Source organism: Panulirus ornatus, chromosome 68, assembly GCF_036320965.1.
Source record: "Panulirus ornatus isolate Po-2019 chromosome 68, ASM3632096v1, whole genome shotgun sequence".
NCBI classification, from domain to species: Eukaryota; Metazoa; Arthropoda; class Malacostraca; order Decapoda; family Palinuridae; genus Panulirus; species Panulirus ornatus.
Window position 1 is genome coordinate 12,265,714 of NC_092291.1, and position 17,113 is coordinate 12,282,826.

The 17,113-nt window shown below is 43.2% G+C and overlaps 1 protein-coding gene across 2 annotated transcripts in view; it reads left to right on the plus strand.

Annotated features, from left to right (window-relative positions):
- Positions 1-17,113, plus strand: part of LOC139747269 (BRO1 domain-containing protein BROX-like) — a 264,456-nt gene that overhangs the window by 201,939 nt on the left and 45,404 nt on the right. Inside the window, exons 12-13 of one of the 2 annotated variants that reach the window (XR_011712361.1) lie at positions 11,388-11,528; positions 14,828-15,927. The gene's annotated coding sequence lies outside the window, so the exon portion shown is untranslated. Of the gene's footprint in view, positions 1-11,387; positions 11,529-14,827; positions 15,928-17,113 lie in introns of those variants that run through there. The other variant, XR_011712360.1, reaches the window with a different exon arrangement.

The following is a 17,113-nucleotide window of genomic DNA, read 5'->3' on the forward strand; positions in this document are numbered from 1 at the left end:
GGGTTCACACACCCGCGTTTCATTACCCCAAGGCTCCACAACGTACATACCTGCCAGGCGCACGATTCATCAGCGCGGTGAGCAAGACGATTTACCGACAAGCGACTTTACGGTGACGTTTGAAGTGCTATGTCCGTTTAGAGAAATGGATCTGTGCAAATAGCACGTGAACTATTACCTTCATCTGACACAATGAAGCTTGCCCGTCCTCCACTCATATTTACGGGAGTTGTCTACACCTGGCTGAAATTACTGCCAGTGTATGACGCTTCAGACATGTGACACCAGGATTTGTCATCTACGTATTGCAGTGTTTCCAGTGACACAGGATTTTTATTTCCATATTTCGACAGTTTTTAGTAACACTGGCCAGATATCTTCATATCTCGGTAGGTTCCAGTAACACAGGATTATGATCCTCACATTTCGATAGTTTCTAGTGTCGCCACAGATGGTTGTTAACGAACCCGATCAATAATTATGGATAAATTAATGTAAATAATTAACCGCGGCGTGCTTTGCAGTCAGTATAATGAATTGAATCCATTTAATTGCAAATGTGATTGGGTCTTTTGCACTGGTCAAAGGCTTTTGATTATATGTTGATAGAAACGATTGGGGATGATAACTTTCAATGAGAGGCTGAAGAATCCAGCGTTGGCTTATTTCACAAAGTTTACAAATGATCAAATTATTCTCGTGGCGATTTCCTCAAAACGCGACGGCACGACTTTTGGTGTGTGACGCCACAGCCTTTGGCTTGATCCCCTGAGTATAGGTCGTGCTTAAGGGTCGTATGATAGTTCACATAGAGTCATATATATATATATTGCTATGCCAGTTTAGGTTGAAACAAATCAAGCATTTTATTTTTGTAAATTATTCGTGGTTAGGATATAAAATCCCACAACATACGTGACTTTATTTGTATTTTTCCCCAAGACAATTTCCACAATAAATATGTTTAAGATGTCGTGTTCAGCAACTTCTTTACCCGTCCACAATAAAGGTGAGGGGACAAAGGCTCCGGAGCGCCGGGGCGTCGGTGATGGAACGCGTCGATATGAATGAATCCCCGCCGCCCATAACGGTTCCTGGCGACGGTTATAGCCAGCCATCACTTAACCCCCGGGGCAGCTAACTTTCCGATGGGAGATGGAGAGCGTAGCTTTTGTTTATGGATCTGTCTCAAGGGTTTTATCGTCTTGAGGCAGAGGATGATTTGTATCTACGTTATAATCCACCGAGGAGGGAGATACGACGCTGAATTAGAACGGCAACGTCCCCCCGAGTACAATAGTTCGACCCTTCAGTAGACGTCTTCACCTACTGAAATCCCTGAGAGCGACGGCTTTACTGTAAAGCAGAGACGGTTCAACCAGTCGGTAAGGTGGCCTGGACATTTTGACCTGACCAATAAAGGTCAGGTCGAAGACTAAGCCTTTAAATACCCATGGGCTGTACTTTCGTACCTGTTTGAATAACTTTTTTTTTCTTATCAGTATTAGGGAGGTACTTTACTAATGCACGTTTAGAATATTCATTACTTGATGCGAATTAGAAATATGCCAAAACATCAAGCCAAACCATCGACCATCTCAATCGTTAAAGCAAGAAATAAAGTAAATGTGGTATGAACGTCACTGACTTTAGTTTGTATATATAAGAAAAAGAAAGAAAATAAATAAATACATAATTATCGAGAACCAGATCCAATTTCCCCAATACAACATGTGGAATGTCTGATAAACAACTTTCGATATTCATGAAGCGTGCGGGAAGAGTTTATTTTGGTTAAACAATTTATTTTCTCATTCACTCGTATTTATTTGTATACTTTACTCGTTTGGTGTTCCTGTGTCATCATCGTGCCTTTCGCGTTATACGTATGAGCTCAGAATCAAAATGGTAGTTAAGAGTCAGGTCCGCATATCATACTACATTACCAGGTCCAGCACCAGAGTACGACACCCCCCCTCCTTTTGTTAAGCGTACACAAAAATGGCTGCATTAGTGCCATTATTTGACCATCTTTTATTCATTTGGCGATAAATCTATTATTACTGATTGCATTGGATTTCGCTACACATTCACACGGGCTTCTATGTACATTTGGAGCGGATGATTGATTTTTGTGGATTATCGAGAGTAAATTGACGACTGAAAGTCCTGAGCGTTACTGCAGCTAGGAGCGGCTGCTGGGTCTTTGCTGGGTGATTCGCTCACGGGAGTGAGTGAGCGCTCCTGCCTGTTGCCTGTCGGTAGTGTATATGAATTTCTATGACGCGTAAAGTATTGAACTGTGGCTCGTTGGAACTATTACTTTGTCCCGTTTTTCGAGGATATATTCCTGCTGGAAAGCAGTTGCTTTGAACATTTTGATTGTGTTGATAATATGAAGATAAATTGAAATATGCGTTGCATATATATATATAAAGCACTTCCACGTGCACTTCTCATTTAGTCCCCCTGACGTAATATCAAGTAGTGACGGCTAAATAAGCTTTACGTACTTTACTGGACTTATATTTAATTTATATAGGTAATAGTTATGACCCCAGACACTAACATTTTTAGCTGCTGCAAGTGATGCTTTATGGCAAGCCTCCCGATGCTCGGGTAAACAGAGGCCTTCAGTCTTTTACAGCCTAGCCCAGCGAGGGGGGGGTGGGTCGGAGGCGCTCATATCGTGTCGGTATAGAAGCCTCTCTCTCTCTCTCTCTCTCTCTCTCTCTCTCTCTCTCTCTCTCTCTCTCTCTCTCTCTCTCTGGGAAAACAGTCGTTACGAGCGGTTGTTTGGAACGCTAAAAAACGCTTCACAGACTTATGTTGAGCAGACTGATAGTAACGCTGTTAGGCTTTGGTAGGAACACTCGTATCACTCGCATGGAAGGCAGGGCCAGTCTCTCTCTCTCTCTCTCTCTCTCTCTCTCTCTCTCTCTCTCTCTCTCTCTCTCTCTCTCTGGTTTTGTGTTCGACGTGCTGCAGAAACGTCCCCGATCTTTTGCCTCATCTCCGATTGTTCTCCACATTCCATCTTTATAGTTGTCACGTAGGTGTTTCCTCCACACTTCCCATGAAATTCTTATTTGCAGTGATGATGTGTGAGAACGTCAGTTGATCGCGGTCGTCGTCAGGTTCCCCTGCCATGATTTCATTGGCGTGTAGTGCGCGGTGCCGCGTCACCTTACTTTCCCCTAGTAACAAAGCTAATAATGATCTCTTCTCAGCATCGCAAGGACTGAGATTATGACGTTAGGGAAATGCCGTATCTTGTGGCTTAGTATCTCAAAGAGTCTCAAGGGCGTGGCTTGTTTTCGGTGCCAAGCGCATTGAAACACGACGGTTTCGATCTTTGAGCGCGACAGTACCAGTACACCTCCCGGGTACATGTCAGCCTGGCCGTTTATATATAGCAATAAAGGGTCTTATGATCAAAGGGAAAGCCATCAAACCCATGGGTACGTACCGTTATGCTCAAGAATCGGACTCTTGTGTTCGGTTGTAATCAGCGAAGTTGTAAAAGTTGTAAACGGTTTGTTTTTGAAAGTAAGTTTTGGCCTCTGTATAATATATATATATATATATATATATATATATATATATATATATATATATATATATATATATATATATATATATATCATGAATATACACGTTAAAAGTTGCAATTTGTGAAATGTTACCAGTACACCGAACGTTTTCAGTAGAACAACTAAATATTATTTTCCTCCCGCAATGACGACCAGGGCATTGGGGCTTTAACATTGCGTTCATCCTTGTTTTTTTTTTTTTTTGTTCCTGTGACGTAAGTGTATACAATATTCATATATTGGTTTACTTACTGTGGTTCGTATTCGCAATGAAATACCGTGTGCTCTAGTGTAGCGTGGCCAGGCAGGCATCGCTGGGAGAGTGGAGCGCCGGCGACCGTTATAGTTGAGGGAAGGGAAGTAGGGGGAGTGGATGTAGGGGGCTGCGCCATGTTGTATTGACCCCCTCCCTCCAACGTCCCTCACTCTCCCTGCCCCGCAGGACGTCGTCGGATCTTGTCGTTCCTTCACACCTTTGCACGTGACGCCACGACCCCCGGCCGGGCCATTATAGTCAGATGGTCGCACCGTCGTGCGTTGAAGAGGGGGAGATGATGTTTGGTTATGATGCCTTCCTGGGGTTTGTATACCAGGATACGATGGCGTGTGGAAATGTGTTTTATATTCCTTCCCCGTGTCTTTCTATGCAGTTGTTCTGTATTTTGTCTTTTGATATTAGATTGCTTGCAGTAACAGTCGTCTTGGATAATGCTTCTTTGTGATTCGCCTCAGGTCTTAAGGTATCTATAAAGTAGATCCCTTATGACGTAATGTATCAAACACGATGCAAGACTGTGGATCCAGATCTGTTTTATCTGTACTGAGAATGTCTCCATACAAACCATCTTCCGTGAGCCAGTCGAGGGGTTTCCCTATGCGTCATACACCTCTGAGTATACGAAATGGATAAAGGGTTATTGCAAACTATTTGTGATTTCTTTTATATTTTTGAGTCATGATTTGTAAACGGGTATCCTCACAGGACTGAGCGCCTCTACCATACCATGTGGTTTATTTTTCCCATCTCTCTCTCTCTCTCTCTCTCTCTCTCTCTCTCTCTCTCTCTCTCTCTCTCTCTCTCTCTCTCTCTCTCTCTCTCATTTGATTACCATTGTATTTTTTTTATTCTATTTAACTTATTATGGTTTACACATCCACTGGTTTTGGTATCAGATGCCAGATTTTGGATGTCACTTATAGAAAAGCACAAACCAACATGTCGTATGCCACCTTGTCATATATATATATATATATATATATATATATATATATATATATATATATATATATATATATATATATCAACGTATAAAGTTTCAAGGGCTGAAATTGATATCTGTAAGCACACTCGAAGTGCTTCACCTGAAAAATACAATTTATTCGTAAAAGACTAAGCTAACGTGTTTGTAACATTCTTGATAACATTTGAATATTTTCACTAAGAAAACGCTTGCAAGCGAGAGGGAAAACGGAAATGTTTCACTTATGCTTTGCTGATGTTTAAAAGGAGGTTCTATATACACAGGCAAGACTGGAGTATCGCGGCTACGAGTATGCCAACGGATACTGCAAACTCCGAAAGCTTGACTTGAACGAAAATTGTGGCGCTGGATGCGCGCGCGAACTTGGGAGCGAGTTATTTTTTTTCTTATGGAATATTCTTAAGTAAATAGAGTTGGTAGATCATTAGACGGAGACAAGCCCTTGAGCATTTTGAGAGAATAGTGTGACGACCCTTGGGCATAACCTTACTGCCCTTAGGTTTGATGGCTGGGTCTCTTGACCTGACGCGCAGGTCACGTGTCACGCTGTCGTGCCCTGAGGCTGTACCGTCGAGCCTGAGGGTTGTACCGTCGAGCCTGTGGGTTGTACCGTCGAGCCTGTAAGTTGTGCTATCGAGCCTGTGGGTTGTACAGTCGAGTCTGAGGGTTGTACCGTCGAGCCTTTGGGTTGTACCGTCGAGCCTTTGGGTTGTACCGTCGAACCCAAGGTTTGTTGGGTATATGTACGTGGAAAGACTGATGGTTATGTATATGAGGCAAGACTGATGGGTATATGTACGTGGCAAGACTGATGGATATATGTACGTGGCAAGACTGATGAGTATATGTACGTGGCAAAACTGATGTATATGTGTATGGGACAAGACTGATGGGTATATGTACGTGACAAGACTGATGGATATATGTAAGGGGCAAGACTGATGGGTATGTGTACGTGGCAAGACTGATGGGTATGTGTATGGGGCAAGACTGATGAGTCTATGTACGTGGCAAGACTGATGAGTATATGTACGTGGCAAGACTGATGAGTATATGTACGTGGCAAGACTGATGAGTATATGTACGTGGCAAGACTGATGGGTATATGTACGTGGCAAGACTGATGAGTATATGTACGTGGCAAGACTGATGAGTATATGTACGTGGCAAGACTGATGGGTATATGTACGTGGCAAGACTGATGAGTATATGTACGTGGCAAGACTGATGAGTATATGTACGTGGCAAGACTGATGGGTATATGTACGTGGCAAGACTGATGGGTATATGTACGTGGCAAGACTGATGAGTATATGTACGTGGCAAGACTGATGGGTATATGTACGTGGCAAGACTGATGGGTATATGTACGTGGCAAGACTGATGGGTATATGTACGTGGCAAGACTGATGAGTATATGTACGTGGCAAGACTGATGAGTATATGTACGTGGCAAGACTGATGAGTATATGTACGTGGCAAGACTGATGAGTATATGTACGTGGCAAGACTGATGAGTATATGTACGTGGCAAGACTGATGAGTATATGTACGTGGCAAGACTGATGAGTATATGTACGTGGCAAGACTGATGAGTATATGTACGTGGCAAGACTGATGAGTATATGTACGTGGCAAGACTGATGAGTATATGTACGTGGCAAGACTGATGAGTATATGTACGTGGCAAGACTGATGAGTATATGTACGTGGCAAGACTGATGGGTATATGTACGTGGCAAGACTGATGAGTATATGTACGTGGCAAGACTGATGAGTATATGTACGTGGCAAGACTGATGAGTATATGTACGTGGCAAGACTGATGAGTATATGTACGTGGCAAGACTGATGAGTATATGTACGTGGCAAGACTGATGAGTATATGTACGTGGCAAGACTGATGAGTATATGTACGTGGCAAGACTGATGAGTATATGTACGTGGCAAGACTGATGAGTATATGTACGTGGCAAGACTGATGAGTATATGTACGTGGCAAGACTGATGAGTATATGTACGTGGCAAGACTGATGAGTATATGTACGTGGCAAGACTGATGAGTATATGTACGTGGCAAGACTGATGAGTATATGTACGTGGCAAGACTGATGAGTATATGTACGTGGCAAGACTGATGAGTATATGTACGTGGCAAGACTGATGAGTATATGTACGTGGCAAGACTGATGGGTATATGTACGTGGCAAGACTGATGAGTATATGTACGTGGCAAGACTGATGAGTATATGTACGTGGCAAGACTGATGGGTATATGTACGTGGCAAGACTGATGGGTATATGTACGTGGCAAGACTGATGAGTATATGTACGTGGCAAGACTGATGAGTATATGTACGTGGCAAGACTGATGAGTATATGTACGTGGCAAGACTGATGAGTATATGTACGTGGCAAGACTGATGAGTATATGTACGTGGCAAGACTGATGAGTATATGTACGTGGCAAGACTGATGAGTATATGTACGTGGCAAGACTGATGAGTATATGTACGTGGCAAGACTGATGAGTATATGTACGTGGCAAGACTGATGAGTATATGTACGTGGCAAGACTGATGAGTATATGTACGTGGCAAGACTGATGAGTATATGTACGTGGCAAGACTGATGAGTATATGTACGTGGCAAGACTGATGAGTATATGTACGTGGCAAGACTGATGAGTATATGTACGTGGCAAGACTGATGAGTATATGTACGTGGCAAGACTGATGAGTATATGTACGTGGCAAGACTGATGAGTATATGTACGTGGCAAGACTGATGAGTATATGTACGTGGCAAGACTGATGGGTATATGTACGTGGCAAGACTGATGAGTATATGTACGTGGCAAGACTGATGAGTATATGTACGTGGCAAGACTGATGAGTATATGTACGTGGCAAGACTGATGGGTATATGTACGTGGCAAGACTGATGGGTATATGTACGTGGCAAGACTGATGAGTATATGTACGTGGCAAGACTGATGAGTATATGTACGTGGCAAGACTGATGAGTATATGTACGTGGCAAGACTGATGAGTATATGTACGTGGCAAGACTGATGGGTATATGTACGTGGCAAGACTGATGAGTATATGTACGTGGCAAGACTGATGAGTATATGTACGTGGCAAGACTGATGGGTATATGTACGTGGCAAGACTGATGAGTATATGTACGTGGCAAGACTGATGAGTATATGTACGTGGCAAGACTGATGAGTATATGTACGTGGCAAGACTGATGAGTATATGTACGTGGCAAGACTGATGAGTATATGTACGTGGCAAGACTGATGAGTATATGTACGTGGCAAGACTGATGAGTATATGTACGTGGCAAGACTGATGAGTATATGTACGTGGCAAGACTGATGAGTATATGTACGTGGCAAGACTGATGAGTATATGTACGTGGCAAGACTGATGAGTATATGTACGTGGCAAGACTGATGAGTATATGTACGTGGCAAGACTGATGGGTATATGTACGTGGCAAGACTGATGAGTATATGTACGTGGCAAGACTGATGAGTATATGTACGTGGCAAGACTGATGAGTATATGTACGTGGCAAGACTGATGAGTATATGTACGTGGCAAGACTGATGAGTATATGTACGTGGCAAGACTGATGAGTATATGTACGTGGCAAGACTGATGAGTATATGTACGTGGCAAGACTGATGAGTATATGTACGTGGCAAGACTGATGAGTATATGTACGTGGCAAGACTGATGAGTATATGTACGTGGCAAGACTGATGAGTATATGTACGTGGCAAGACTGATGAGTATATGTACGTGGCAAGACTGATGAGTATATGTACGTGGCAAGACTGATGAGTATATGTACGTGGCAAGACTGATGAGTATATGTACGTGGCAAGACTGATGAGTATATGTACGTGGCAAGACTGATGAGTATATGTACGTGGCAAGACTGATGAGTATATGTACGTGGCAAGACTGATGAGTATATGTACGTGGCAAGACTGATGAGTATATGTACGTGGCAAGACTGATGAGTATATGTACGTGGCAAGACTGATGAGTATATGTACGTGGCAAGACTGATGAGTATATGTACGTGGCAAGACTGATGAGTATATGTACGTGGCAAGACTGATGAGTATATGTACGTGGCAAGACTGATGAGTATATGTACGTGGCAAGACTGATGAGTATATGTACGTGGCAAGACTGATGAGTATATGTACGTGGCAAGACTGATGAGTATATGTACGTGGCAAGACTGATGAGTATATGTACGTGGCAAGACTGATGAGTATATGTACGTGGCAAGACTGATGGGTATATGTACGTGGCAAGACTGATGAGTATATGTACGTGGCAAGACTGATGAGTATATGTACGTGGCAAGACTGATGAGTATATGTACGTGGCAAGACTGATGAGTATATGTACGTGGCAAGACTGATGGGTATATGTACGTGGCAAGACTGATGAGTATATGTACACACACACACACACACACACACACACACACACACACACACACGCATGTATTCTTCAGATTGTGCGTCCTTATGAATGGTTCAGGAACACGCTTCCATCTTAACCGTAGATCATACCACTCACTTGAATCTAGGAACGCATGATAACCTGACCATAGACACAGCAACGTACGTACCTTAATCTACAACCTTTTAACCCGGCACCATATAATGTATAGCAGCCATTAACCCAGCACCATATATTCCAAAACAACCCCTGATCCCGGCAACGTCTTAATCCACATCACACTAAAGTATTAAAATAACTGAAAAAAAAAACATTTCTTACATTATGACAATGTAAATGATATTCGTTCTGTAAATCTGTAAACCCGTGGCAGATATGGTGACCCGTGGGTATATGTTTCACACTCATCAAGCATTAGTTGAAGCGTTATCACAGCCGGGATGACATCTACAGCGGAGAAGCTGTGGGGGTGTTGGTGACTCGTGTTTACTGAAGTGGGTGGACGGGTCGAGCAAAATAGAATTATTAAAGAAACCGAAGAAATCAATATCAACTCGTCTCATAAACTCCCTGATCCTTTCCCAGTAATTATTACAGTCATGGAATGTCATTTCCTACTCTACTTACTTTCCCAGACGTGGTATTTCACCTCCAGCACACTCGAGTATGAAGGAAATACACGAAACTGTACAAAATACCAAAATAGCCTCACTCCGGGCCCCTCCCAGAACAGGAAAAGAGATATATCCCGAAGCAGAAATAATGTAATGTTCCCCGATCCCCGTAAACCTATCTGTTACTATTAAGAAATGTCGGCCCCTCATCAAGTGCTTTTACCAGAGACAATATTGGTCTTAAGAGAAAATCCTCCTCCTCGGCCGGTGCAGACGCCGCTGGAATAATAAATCCCCCCCCCCCCCTTCCAACAGCCCGCACCCCCGCCGACTTGGTAACGCCTGCAGATTTCGGGGTCTGGACGCGGCCCTCATCTTAAAACGCCGTGGCTGGGAAAGTGACAAGTTTTACCCTTTAAGTATCACCACCCTCCTCCCCTACCCTTCCCTCCCTCCCTCTTAATTGCAGTATCACCTCAGGAGTTTTACTGTGCGGGTACATCTCAGGTCTTTTGGGATGTTTATTTGTTTTTTGTCGTGAGTAGAAATATGTTCTAGTATTGATTGGCTTTCTTATATTTACATGAATATGTTTCAGAGAGAACGTATAAGACCTTGCAAAGAATAGATACATGAGGAGCATTTGAATATTTGGTTAGACATGTTTTTGAATGAAGGTATCAGTTATGTTCTGATCATGAACGGAATAGTTTCAGAATCCAGCCATTGAGTTCATACAGGTTATGTACACAAAGTTCTGTAGTATGATTTCAGTATTGTGATCAAACCGGTGAATTTGGCTGAGTGTCATTTGTTTTTAAAAGATTCGATCCCAACACTGGAACCGAAGATTTGGACGGTTCTGAGCGTGTTTATATAATAATACTCCAGCTCTCCTACTCTGCCAGGAGGCTCGATTTTGAGATTCTACTGAGGAACAGTATATTAAGGATATGTATATGGCAGCAGTGTGGCATTTTTATAATTTTATTGTACCTCTATTTCTCTGCGAAAATCTGGCTTCGATAAGGACTTTCGCTTATGAGCAAAGTTTTTGTTGATATATATATATATATATATATATATATATATATATATATATATATGTGTGTGTGTGTGTGTGTGTGTGTGTGTGTGTGTGTGTGTGTGTGTGATAAACTTCCTGATGTATAATATTTACTAAATACTACCAAAAAGTAATCTAACTTTTCCTCATCTTACCCCAACCCTTCTGTTCTTCACCATCTTTACAAAATCTTAAAAAAGAAAAAAGAAAAAAGATGAATTTCGAGGTGATGTATTGGATTATCATCATGATAACCATATTTCGAGCGGGTACAGTACATGTTTGTCTTCCACAAGCTGTTTGCCGAGCCTGGCTGGCGCCGAGGTGTTTTGATAGAAGTTCTTTATCTTCCGTAGGAAAACAGACGTCCAGGTCCTGAGGTTCGACGGGGCCAGAAGCCTCACACAGCAGGAGAGGAGGAGAATCCATGACGAGAGGCGCGCCACCACCACTCCACCCGCGTCTGTATACTTCGCGCCCAAACATTATTGATAAAGGTATGGCGCCAACTTTTGTTATGATCATCGTATGTATTTCATCCCTTTGAATTACTTGTTGAGAAATCGTATATATATCATTATTGTACTGCCCCATCACCCCTTCTCTAGGGGATCTTGAAGCCTCAGTCAAGGCTGCGCTACATTCAGTAGCAGGGGAAAATGGTGGGTTCCTTTGGAATAAGAAGATCTTTAACGAAATTAAGGAAATTAAAGAGTTTTATGACTATTCGAACAGATCACTGACCATGGGATAAACCAGCGTCGTTAAGCTTAGCAAGGAGGTATCTGTAACCCATCGATGTGTTTATGTTCCACATCACGACCGCATCTCTTTGACCCAGCCAGACGTGGGGTAGTGTGTGTGTGTATTTGAGTTCAGACGTTAACGATGGTCAACTGTGTTAGTGTGACGTAATTCATATATATATATATATATATATGTATATATATATATATATATATATATATATATATATATATATATATATATATATATATATATCGCATCGTGCGTAGTAACGTGTTTTACTGGCCGCTCGGAATTTATTATTTTCATAGTTGCGTTATTGTTTTTTTTGTAATTTTTTTTAAAGGTCGTGCGGCCTGGAAATAAAAAACAAAGATCATTCACGCCTGCGGTATTATTGTATTTGTAAGCTTACACACACACACACACACACACACACACACACACACACACACACACACACACACACACACACACATATATATATATATATATATATATATATATATATATATATATATATATATATATATGTGTGTGTGTGTGTGTGTCTGTGTTTTATGGTGATTCACGTAGACTCAGTATGGTGGTTAGAGAGAGAACGCGATGTGGGTGTACCAGTCTGGTTGTGTTGGTGGCGCTGATGAACCGTACGTGGCCACTGGGTGTTTTGGAAGGTGTGGTGGCGGTCGCTTACCTCGTGTGTAGTTAGTACATGGGGGGAGAGGAGGCACCTGGAGAGAGGGAGCTGGTTCCGGCAGAGGAGGCAAGAGAGGGATTGGGTGCGAGTTGGCGCTGGTGGGGGTAAGGTTAGGGGTGTGATTTGGGTGCTGGGGGTGTGGTAGGATTAGGTGTGTGGGTTTGTTGGGCTTGGATAGGGTTGGGGATGACAACTTGGTGGGGGTCGGGTAGAACAGGGTGTGGGTTTCTTATGATTGGATAGGGGTTGAGACACTCGGCTACCTGTTGGGTATGTATGGTTGGAGATTGGGAATGATTGGGTGGGAGGTGTTGAGGATGACTGGGTGGGGGTTCTATGTATTTGGAATGGGCTGTTTTAGGAGGAAGGCACTGGCTAAGGTTGGGTAGAGAGAAGGAGTAAGGAAGGGAGGGAAGCGGATGAAGAAGGCCTCTCGGTTAAGCTGTGCCGGTCCATGTAGCCGCCTGGCTTAATGGAGGGGGGATGAAGGGGAGGGAGGGAACTCGCATCTCGTGATTTGTTTCGTGTAAAGAGGGGAATGCCAGCATCCGCCCTGGGAAAGATATGTGAGCCGGAAACCATTAACTAGAAAAATGGGGAGTTGGGGGGTGGGGGCTTATGCAGGCAGTCCACTCACGACCCCTTTACTCGGTGAAAAGTTCGAAGGGATTTCTCTTTGACATTGTGTTACAGCGCTTGTGAATATTTTATCAGCACGCATCGCCAAAAATTAAATATTCATCTGACAGCATTAGTTTATTTTGATGTATAGAGGGGGGGGGGAAAAAGCTGGGGGGGGGGGGGAGAATATTAAGAGTGATTATTTTTAGAACAGTGTACGGGATGTTTTTGATGATTACGCAAGAGTAAGGGACTTCATAGAAAACGGACATGGTGGAGGGCCAACCCTCCCGACGAAAAACTGGGATAACTCGCGTAAAACATGGAGGTAAGTTGGCAGTGGGGAGGCTAAGTACAGTCTGATTTATCATTCGCTCCATTTGACTCCATACTGTTCCATCTGACAGTTTATATCTATATGAGAGGCGAAGGGTATTCGATGACATGTAATCGAAGTCATTTCTCCATTAGGGGCGATCGTAGCGTAATTGCTAGCGTTTCCGAATACCACGCAAAATGTCCTGGGTTCGAATCCTGGCTGTTGGAGGGTACTATACATAAACGTGAGTGAAGAGGAAAGCATTTTGTTTCCGATATCCGTAATTGCTCATGGGTGAGGCAGGATCTTTTTTAAAAGTGTTGAGCTCCCTTGCTGTACGCCAACCTACAGAGTTGAGCTTGACCCGCGGCTCTTGCCGCAAGTCGGGACCCAGGAAGCGACGACACAGAGCATGGGATTCGTCGGTAGATGCTTTGGCTCCGTTGTTCATGCGATCACGTGTGAATTTCACCCTTAAGTGTGAGAACTGATTGTGGTGACCTTGGCTCGGCTGGCTTAGCTTGCTAGCTGGGCTTTTAAAAAAAGGCTTGTTCGTTGGTTGGTCGCAGCCGGTTTTAGTCGTGTGATTCGTGGAATTGTTTGTTGTTGGGGAGGGGAATAACGTTTTTTTTTTTTTTTTGAGCAATGGATTACAGGTCACCAAATTAGGTCATGGCAAAAATTACGGCTTTGATGACATGTAAATGTATTCGTACCATTGACGTCACACAGACAGAAGATTTTGACTTTGTAACTTAATTCTGGTTGATTAAACGACTGAAGGATGTGTGTGTGTGTGTGTGTGTGTGTGTGGGTGTGTGTGTGTTGTGTGTGTGTTCGCGTTTGGGATTTGAAATAATGCAAATGGAATTGGGTTAGCCAGGAACTGTCGCGGTGGGTGTGGGGGAAGGTTTGGGGGATGTTGTGCTCCCACCTCCACGGCGCTGAGGTTACATCTCGGAAATTTTATGGTCTTGGTGCGTCATAGGCAGGAGCTGTGGAGGAACAGCAACACCACACACACACACACACACACACACACACACACACACACACACACACATGAAAAGGAAATCTTTTGGTACATAGAGACAGCTGGGGAGGTGTACATATTCCATCTTTCATACGTTTTCGTACTTGGTTTTGGTGTTACCGGACTCCGCTTGCTTGTGGTTGCACCGCGAGTGCAGAGTCACCTCTGGTAAGGCATCACCTTCAGCTGACGAAAAGGGGTACAATCTCGTTGAGGAATTTTCGCTCCAAAGGAGTTCTTTATTTACCTGCGACTGATTGTAGCGCAGCCTTGAAGCTGCAGGAGCGCAGTAAATAGAGTGCAGGGGTTATATGACTATAAATCATATTGTTTCTAAACTTAATTTCCTTTTCTAGCCTTCGTCTTATATCGTCAGGTATAGACGAACACTCCAACTTAAAACCTTCCAAGAATAAACTCCTCATGTGGCTCCTTCTGTTCATATGGAGAGAGAACACAGGAAGGGAGGATTTCCAGCCCTTCGCTTCTGTTCCTCTCTCTTCCCATCTGCGACACAAATGGGAAGTATTCTTTCTTCATCCCCAGGGGTGATTGCATTACAATGATAATAATGATAATATTTATGGTGATGATAATAATAGTAATGATAATGATGATAATGATAATTATAGTGATAATAATGATAATGATAATGATTATAGTGATAATAATAATAATAATAATTATAGTGATAATAATAATAATGATAATAATGATAATGATAATAATTATAGTAATGATAATGGTGATATAGTGATAATAATGATAATGATAATGATAATAATGATAATGATTATAGTGATAATAATGATAATAATGTTAATAATTATAGTGATAATAATAATAATGATAATAATGATAATGATAATAATTATAGTAATGATAATAATGATAATATAGTGATAATGATAATGATAATAATTATAGTGATGATAATAATAATGATAATAATGATAGTAATAATTATGATAAGACTGGTGTTGTGACTGCTGCTACTGTTCCTTCCTCCCACCAGTCATAACTATGATGGTGCTGAGGGAATTGCATCGTCTAATGGCTTCCCCAATTCTTGAGGGAACTGCTTCTGTTGAAGACGGAGTTGAGGATCTACGGATCACTAGTTTTCCGACGCCTTCAGGAGACTCCACTAAGGTAATGGCGTATGACAGATATTGTCTTTTATTTTTTGAGGTTGAGATAAAAAGTACTTTCATTTTTTTTTCTTCTCCCCGCGCTTTTCACACCGGGTTAGTGGCCTAGCGATCTCCGGGCATCTCCCCACCAGCACTCGACGTCTCCCCACCATCACTCGTCATCACCCCACCGCCACCACTCGACGTCCCCTTAAAACCAGGGGAGCTCTTGGTTGCTCACAGTGGCGTCCTTTCACGCCGTGTCGTCGTGACGACCTATGAGCAGCAACTCGACGTCGTGAGGACGTGCCCTCAGGATCATCGTCTTGGACCTGATGATCTGGTTAGTTGAGAACGGTCGCGTCTCTCTCTGTAGTGTTGTATGTATGTGACCACAAGGTGGAGGATTTCCCAGGGCTTAGGCGAGTGTTTCTTGTCACGGGAGTGTTGCCTCGGGGCGTCACGGCAACACCTCCGTCGCATCTGGTGTTACGTACGGCCCGACGACACACGGTACTACATCCGTCACGGTAACGCCGCCGGGCTGGGATGTCCGCGTCACATCTGGTGTTACGAGCCCGACACACACACACACACACACACACACACACACACACACACACACACACACACACACACACACACACACACGTCGCACCAACACCGCCGGGTTGGGATATCCACGTCAGATGGGGCCAGCTAGTGTACGGCGGGTGTCCAGGAACTTGTTTGCATACATGAATTTTTACGTCCTCTGTGTGTGTGTGTGTGTGTGTGTGTGTGTGTGTGTGTGTGTGTGTGTGGAGGGTGGGAGTTTAGGGGTGGGGTGTTTAGTTACAGGCTAGAGGGACATATGGATCACAGCTCTAAAGCAAAGATATGATCGATGGTCTCCGAGTTGACGTTCATCTCTGCATAGGCACGAGTCTAGTCCTCGCATCGCTTCGCAGACTTACCTCCGAACGTCTGACGTGCACGTCACTTCCTTGATCGCCGCGGTGTAGGGTCCTGGCACACGACGGTACGACCCCATGGGTACGACGGCTTTAACTTTGACCCATCCGTTAGAAGGTCAGGTCAGAGAGGTCAAGGCCGCCATCATCATCATCCTCATCATCATCATCATCATCATCATCATCATCATCATCATCGTCATCATCACAGCCCCATGAATCGTACCGTGGTGTTCTCAAGGCACGGTGGTGTATGTTGGCGATCCACGAGGGATGCCGGACGAGGGAAACAGACTGCCCAGGTCGTCCCAATCAAACGTTCTGTCTCGGTAAACAGTAAGTGGTGTCGTAGTGCGTCGTATATACCCCCGCGCGAGAGAAATGCAAAATGTTTGCCTTTCTTTCCGCGGAGACTCGCAGCGAAAGGACATAATTTGTTTACCATTTACCCTCATTGCCCCTCCCCCAAAATGTAATTAAACTCCGGTCGGCCAAATTTACCATTTACATAAAATCCGACTCATTTGTAAACATAGATAAAACATTTAAGACAGTTTATTCCGACCGGATTTTTTT